The sequence below is a fragment of the Uranotaenia lowii genome, chromosome 3 (genome assembly GCF_029784155.1).
Source record: "Uranotaenia lowii strain MFRU-FL chromosome 3, ASM2978415v1, whole genome shotgun sequence".
NCBI lineage: Eukaryota > Metazoa > Arthropoda > Insecta > Diptera > Culicidae > Uranotaenia > Uranotaenia lowii.
Genome location: NC_073693.1, coordinates 20111492 through 20120497, shown reverse-complemented (window position 1 = coordinate 20120497; position 9006 = coordinate 20111492).

Below are 9006 nucleotides of genomic sequence, written 5' to 3'. Positions count from 1 at the left end.
TAAAAAAAATGACAAAAATGACAAATATACAAATATGACAAAAATGATAAAAATGACAAAAATGACAAAAAAATGATAAAAATGACAAGAATGACAAAAATGACAATAATGACAAAAATGACAAAAATGACAAAAATGACAAAAATGACAAAAATGACAAAAATGACAAAAATGACAAAAATGACAAAAATGACAAAAATGACAAAAATGACAAAAATGACAAAAATGACAAAAATGACAAAAATGACAAAAATGACAAAAATGACAAAAATGACAAAAATGACAAAAATGACAAAAATGACAAAAATGACAAAAATGACAAAAATGACAAAAAATGACAAAAATGACAAAAATGACAAAAATGACAAAAATGACAAAAATGACAAAAATGACAAAAATGACAAAAATGACAAAAATGACAAAAATGACAAAAATGACAAAAATGACAAAAATGACAAAAATGACAAAAATGACAAAGAATGACAAAAATGAAAAAAAATGACAAAAATGAACAAAATGACAAAAATGACAAAAATGACAAAATGACAAAAATGACAAAAATGACAAAAATGACAAAAATGACAAAAATGACAAAAATGACAAAAATGACAAAAATGACAAAAATGACAAAAATTGACAAAAATGACAAAAATGACAAAAATGACAAAAATGACAAAAATGACAAAAATGACAAAATGACAAAAATGACAAAAATGACAAAAATGACAAAAATGACAAAAATGACAAAAATGACAAAAATGACAAAAATGACAAAAATGACAAAAATGACAAAAATGACAAAAATGACAAAAATGACAAAAATGACAAAAATGACAAAAATGACAAAAATGACAAAAATGACAAAAAATGACAAAAATGACAAAAATGACAAAAATGACAAAAATGACAAAAATGACAAAAATGACAAAAATGACAAAAATGACAAAAAATGACAAAAATGACAAAAATGACAAAAATGACAAAAATGACAAAAATGACCAAAAATGACAAAAATGACAAAAATGACAAAAATGACAAAAATGACAAAAATGACAAAAATGACAAAAATGACAAAAATGACAAAAATGACAAAAATGACAAAAATGACAAAAATGACAAAAATGACAAAAATGACAAAAATGACAAAAATGACAAAAATGACAAAAATGACAAAAAATGACAAAAATGACAAAAATGACAAAAATGACAAAAATGACAAAAATGACAAAATGACAAAAATGACAAAAATGACAAAAATGACAAAAATGACAAAAATGACAAAAAATGACAAAAATGACAAAAATGACAAAAATGACAAAAATGACAAAAATGACAAAAATGACAAAAATGACAAAAATGACAAAAATGACAAAAATGACAAAAAATGGACAAAAATGACAAAAATGACCAAAAATGACAAAAATGACAAAAATGACAAAAATGACAAAAATGACAAAAATGACAAAAATGACAAAAATGACAAAAATGACAAAAATGACAAAAATGACAAAAATGACAAAAATGACAAAAATGACAAAAATGACAAAAATGACAAAAATGACAAAAATGACAAAAATGACAAAAATGACAAAAATGACAAAAATGACAAAAATGACAAAAAATGACAAAAATGACAAAAAATGACAAAAATGACAAAAATGACAAAAATGACAAAAATGACAAAAATGACAAAAATGACAAAAATGACAAAAATGACAAAAATGACAAAAATGACAAAAAATGACAAAAATGACAAAAATGACAAAAATGACAAAATGACAAAAATGACAAAAAATGACAAAAATGACAAAAATGACAAAAATGACAAAATGACAAAAATGACAAAAATGACAAAAATGACAAAAATGACAAAAATGACAAAAATGACAAAAATGACAAAAATGACAAAAATGACAAAAATGACAAAAATGACAAAAATGACAAAAATGACAAAAATGACAAAAATGACAAAAATGACAAAAATGACAAAAATGACAAACAATGACAAAAATGACAAAAATGACAAAAATGACAAAAATGACAAAAATGACAAAAATGACAAAAATGACAAAAAATGACAAAAATGACAAAAATGACAAAAATGACAAAAATGACAAAAATGACAAAAATGACAAAAATGACAAAAATGACAAAAATGACAAAAATGACAAAAATGACAAAAATGACAAAAATGACAAAAATGACAAAAATGACAAAAATGACAAAAATGACAAAAAATGACAAAAATGACAAAAATGACAAAAATGACAAAAATGACAAAAATGACAAAAATGACAAAAATGACAAAAATGACAAAAATGACAAAAATGACAAAAATGACAAAATGACAAAAATGACAAAAATGACAAAAATGACAAAAATGACAAAAATGACAAAAAATGACAAAAATGACAAAAATGACAAAAATGACAAAAATGACAAAAAATGACAAAAATGACAAAAATGACAAAAATGACAAAAATGACAAAAATGACAAAAATGACAAAAATGACAAAAATGACAAAAATGACAAAAAATGACAAAAATGACAAAAATGACAAAAATGACAAAAATGACAAAAATGACAAAAATGACAAAAATGACAAAAATGACAAAAATGACAAAAATGACAAAAATGACAAAAATGACAAAAATGACAAAAATGACAAAAATGACAAAAATGACAAAAATGACAAAAATGACAAAAATGACAAAAATGACAAAAATGACAAAAATGACAAAAATGACAAAAATGACAAAAATGACAAAAATGACAAAAATGACAAAAATGACAAAAATGACAAAAATGACAAAAATGACAAAAATGACAAAAATGACAAAAATGACAAAAATGACAAAAATGACAAAAATGACAAAAATACAAAAATGACAAAAATGACAAAAATGACAAAAATGACAAAAATGACAAAAATGACAAAAATGACAAAAATGACAAAAATGACAAAAAATGACAAAAATGACAAAAATGACAAAAATGACAAAAATGACAAAAATGACAAAAATGACAAAAATGACAAAAATGACAAAAATGACAAAAATGACAAAAATGACAAAAATGACAAAAATGACAAAAATGACAAAAATGACAAAAATGACAAAAATGACAAAAATGACAAAAATGACAAAAATGACAAAAATGACAAAAATGACAAAAATGACAAAAATGACAAAAATGACAAAAATGACAAAAATGACAAAAATGACAAAATGACAAAAATGACAAAAATGACAAAAATGACAAAAATGACAAAAATGACAAAAATGACAAAAATGACAAAAATGACAAAAATGACAAAAATGACAAAAATGACAAAAATGACAAAAAATGACAAAAATGACAAAAATGACAAAAATGACAAAAATGACAAAAATGACAAAAATGACAAAAATGACAAAATGACAAAAATGACAAAAATGACAAAAATGACAAAAATGACAAAAATGACAAAAATGACAAAAAATGACAAAAATGACAAAAATGACAAAAATGACAAAAATGACAAAAATGACAAAAATGACAAAAATGACAAAAATGACAAAAATGACAAAAATGACAAAAATGACAAAAATGACAAAAATGACAAAAATGACAAAAATGACAAAAATGACAAAAATGACAAAAATGACAAAAATGACAAAAATGACAAAAAATGACAAAAAAAATGACAAAAATGACAAAAATGACAAAAATGACAAAAATGACAAAAATGACAAAAATGACAAAAATGACAAAAATGACAAAAATGACAAAAATGACAAAAATGACAAAATGACAAAAATGACAAAAATGACAAAAATGACAAAAATGACAAAAATGACAAAAATGACAAAAATGACAAAAATGACAAAAATGACAAAAATGACAAAAATGACAAAAATGACAAAAATGACAAAAATGACAAAAATGACAAAAAATGACAAAAATGACAAAAATGACAAAAATGACAAAAATGACAAAACAAAAATGACAAAAATGACAAAATAAAATGACACAAAAATGACAAAAATGACAAAAATGACAAAAATGACAAAAATGACAAAAATGACAAAAATGACAAAAATGACAAAAATGACAAAATGACAAAAATGACAAAAATGACAAAAATGACAAAAATGACAAAAATGACAAAAATGACAAAAATGACAAAAATGACAAAAATGACAAAAATGACAAAAATGACAAAAATGACAAAAATGACAAAAATGACAAAAAATGACAAAAATGACAAAAATGACAAAAATGACAAAAATGACAAAAATGACAAAAATGACAAAAATGACAAAAATGACAAAAATGACAAAAATGACAAAAATGACAAAAATGACAAAAATGACAAAAATGACAAAAATGACAAAAATGACAAAAATGACAAAAATGACAAAAATGACAAAAATGACAAAAATGACAAAAATGACAAAAATGACAAAAATGACAAAAATGACAAAAATGACAAAAATGACAAAAATGACAAAAATGACAAAAATGACAAAAATGACAAAAATGACAAAAATGACAAAAAATGACAAAAATGACAAAAATGACAAAAATGACAAAAATGACAAAAATGACAAAAATGACAAAAATGACAAAAATGACAAAAATGACAAAAATGACAAAAATGACAAAAATGACAAAAATGACAAAAATGACAAAAATGACAAAAATGACAAAAATGACAAAAATGACAAAAATGACAAAAATGACAAAAATGACAAAAATGACAAAAATGACAAAAATGACAAAAAATGACAAAAATGACAAAAATGACAAAAATGACAAAAATGACAAAAAATGACAAAAATGACAAAAATGACAAAAATGACAAAAATGACAAAAATGACAAAAATGACAAAATGACAAAAATGACAAAAATGACAAAATGACAAAAATGACAAAAATGACAAAAATGACAAAAATGACAAAAATGACAAAAATGACAAAAATGACAAAAATGACAAAAATGACAAAAATGACAAAAATGACAAAAATGACAAAAATGACAAAAATGACAAAAATGACAAAAATAACAAAAATGACAAAAATGAAAAAAAATGACAAAAATGACAAATATAACAAATATGACAAAAATGATAAAAATGACAAAAATGACAAAAAAATGATAAAAATGACAAAAATGACAAAAATGACAAAAATGACAAAAATGACAATAATGACAAAAATGACAAAAATGACAAAAATGACAAAAATGACAAAAATGACAAAAATGACAAAAATGACAAAAATGACAAAAATGACAAAAATGACAAAAATGACAAAAATGACAAAATGACAAAAATGACAAAAATGACAAAAATGACAAAAATGACAAAAATGACAAAAATGACAAAAATGACAAAAATGACAAAAATGACAAAAATGACAAAAATGACAAAAATGACAAAAATGACAAAATGACAAAAATGACAAAAATGACAAAAATGACAAAAATGACAAAAATGACAAAAATGACAAAAATGACAAAAATGACAAAAATGACAAAAAATGACAAAAATGACAAAAATGACAAAAATGACAAAAATGACAAAAATGACAAAAATGACAAAAATGACAAAAATGACAAAAATGACAAAAATGACAAAAATGACAAAAATGACAAAAATGACAAAAATGACAAAAATGACAAAAATGACAAAAATGACAAAAATGACAAAAATGACAAAAATGACAAAAATGACAAAAATGACAAAAATGACAAAAATGACAAAAATGACAAAAATGACAAAAATGACAAAAATGACAAAAATGACAAAAATGACAAAAATGACAAAAATGACAAAAATGACAAAAATGACAAAAATGACAAAAATGACAAAAATGACAAAAATGACAAAAAATGACAAAAATGACAAAAATGACAAAAATGACAAAAATGACAAAAATGACAAAAATGACAAAAATGACAAAAATGACAAAAATGACAAAAATGACAAAAATGACAAAAATGACAAAAATGACAAAAAATGACAAAAATGACAAAAATAAAAAAAATGACAAAAATGACAAATATAACAAATATGACAAAAATGACAAAAATGACAAAAATGACAAAAATGACAAAAATGACAAAAAATGACAAAAATGACAAAAATGACAAAAAATGACAAAAATGACAAAAATGACAAAAATGACAAAAATGACAAAAATGACAAAAATGACAAAAATGACAAAAATGACAAAAATGACAAAAATGACAAAAATGACAAAAATGACAAAAATGACAAAAATGACAAAAATGACAAAAATGACAAAAATGACAAAAATGACAAAAATGACAAAAATGACAAAAATGACAAAAATGACAAAAATGACAAAAATGACAAAAATGACAAAAATGACAAAAATGACAAAAATGACAAAAATGACAAAAATGACAAAAATGACAAAAATGACAAAAATGACAAAAATGACAAAAATGACAAAAATGACAAAAATGACAAAAATGACAAAAATAACAAAAATGACAAAAATAAAAAAAATGACAAAAATGACAAATATAACAAATATGACAAAAATGATAAAAATGACAAAAATGGACAAAAAAATGATAAAAATGACAAAAAATGACAAAAATGACAAAAATGACAAAAATGACAAAAATGACAAAAATGACAAAAATGACAAAAATGACAAATGACAAAATGACAAAAATGACAAAAATGACAAAAATGACAAAAATGACAAAAATGACAAAAAATGACAAAAATGACAAAAATGACAAAAATGACAAAAATGACAAAAATGACAAAAATGACAAAAATGACAAAAATGACAAAAATGACAAAAATGACAAAAATGACAAAAATGACAAAAATGACAAAAATGACAAAAATGACAAAAATGACAAAAATGACAAAAATGACAAAAATGACAAAAATGACAGAAAATGACAAAAATGACAAAAATGACAAAAATGACAAAAATGACAAAATGACAAAAATGACAAAAATGACAAAAATGACAAAATGACAAAAATGACAAAAATGACAAAAATGACAAAAATGACAAAAATGACAAAAATGACAAAAATGACAAAAATGACAAAAATGACAAAAATGACAAAAATGACAAAAATGACAAAAATGACAAAAATGACAAAAATGACAAAAATGACAAAAATGACAAAAATGACAAAAATGACAAAAATGACAAAAATGACAAAAATGACAAAAATGACAAAAATGACAAAAATGACAAAAATGACAAAAATGACAAAAATGACAAAATGACAAAAATGACAAAAATGACAAAAATGACAAAAATGACAAAAATGACAAAAATGACAAAAATGACAAAAATGACAAAAATGACAAAAATGACAAAAATGACAAAAATGACAAAAATGACAAAAATGACAAAAATGACAAAAATGACAAAAAATGACAAAAATGACAAAAATGACAAAAATGGACAAAAATGACAAAAATGACAAAAATGACAAAAATGACAAAAATGACAAAAATGACAAAAATGACAAAAATGACAAAAATGACAAAAATAGACAAAAATGACAAAAAATGACAAAAATACAAAAATGACAAAAATGACAAAAATGACAAAAATGACAAAAATGACAAAAATGACAAAAATGACAAAAATGACAAAAATGACAAAAATGACAAAAATGACAAAAATGACAAAAAATGACAAAAATGACAAAAATGACAAAAATGACAAAAATGACAAAAATGACAAAAATGACAAAAATGACAAAAATGACAAAAATGACAAAAATGACAAAAATGACAAAAATGACAAAAATGACAAAATGACAAAAATGACAAAAATGACAAAAATGACAAAAATGACAAAAATGACAAAAAGACAAAAATGACAAAAATGACAAAAATGACAAAAATGACAAAAATGACAAAAATGACAAAAATGACAAAAATGACAAAAATACAAAAATGACAAAAATGACAAAAATGACAAAAATGACAAAAATGACAAAAATGACAAAAATGACAAAAATGACAAAAATGACAAAAATGACAAAAATGACAAAAATGACAAAAATGACAAAAATGACAAAAATGACAAAAATGACAAAAATGACAAAAATGACAAAAAATGACAAAAATGACAAAAATGACAAAAATGACAAAAATGACAAAAATGACAAAAATGACAAAAATGACAAAAAATGTACAAAAATGACAAAAATGGACAAAAATGACAAAATGACAAAAATGACAAAAATGACAAAAATGACAAAAATGACAAAAATGACAAAAATGACAAAAATGACAAAAATGACAAAAATGACAAAAATGACAAAAATGACAAAAATGACAAAAATGACAAAAATGACAAAAATGACAAAAATGACAAAAATGACAAAAATGACAAAAATGACAAAAATGACAAAAATGACAAAAATGACAAAAATGACAAAAATGACAAAATGACAAAAATGACAAAAATGACAAAAATGACAAAAATGACAAAAATGACAAAAATGACAAAAATGACAAAAATGACAAAAATGACAAAAATGACAAAAATGACAAAAATGACAAAAATGACAAAAATGACAAAAATGACAAAAATGACAAAAATGACAAAAATGACAAAAATGACAAAAATGACAAAAATGACAAAAATGACAAAAATGACAAAAATGACAAAAATGACAAAAATGACAAAAATGACAAAAATGACAAAAATGACAAAAAATGACAAAAATGACAAAAATGACAAAAATGACAAAAATGACAAAAATGACAAAAATGACAAAAATGACAAAAATGACAAAAATGACAAAAATGACAAAAATGACAAAAAATGACAAAAATGACAAAAATGACAAAAATGACAAAAATGACAAAAATGACAAAAATGACAAAAATGACAAAAATGACAAAAATGACAAAAATGACAAAAATGACAAAAATGACAAAAATGACAAAAATGACAAAAATGACAAAAATGACAAAAATGACAAAATGACAAAATGACAAAAA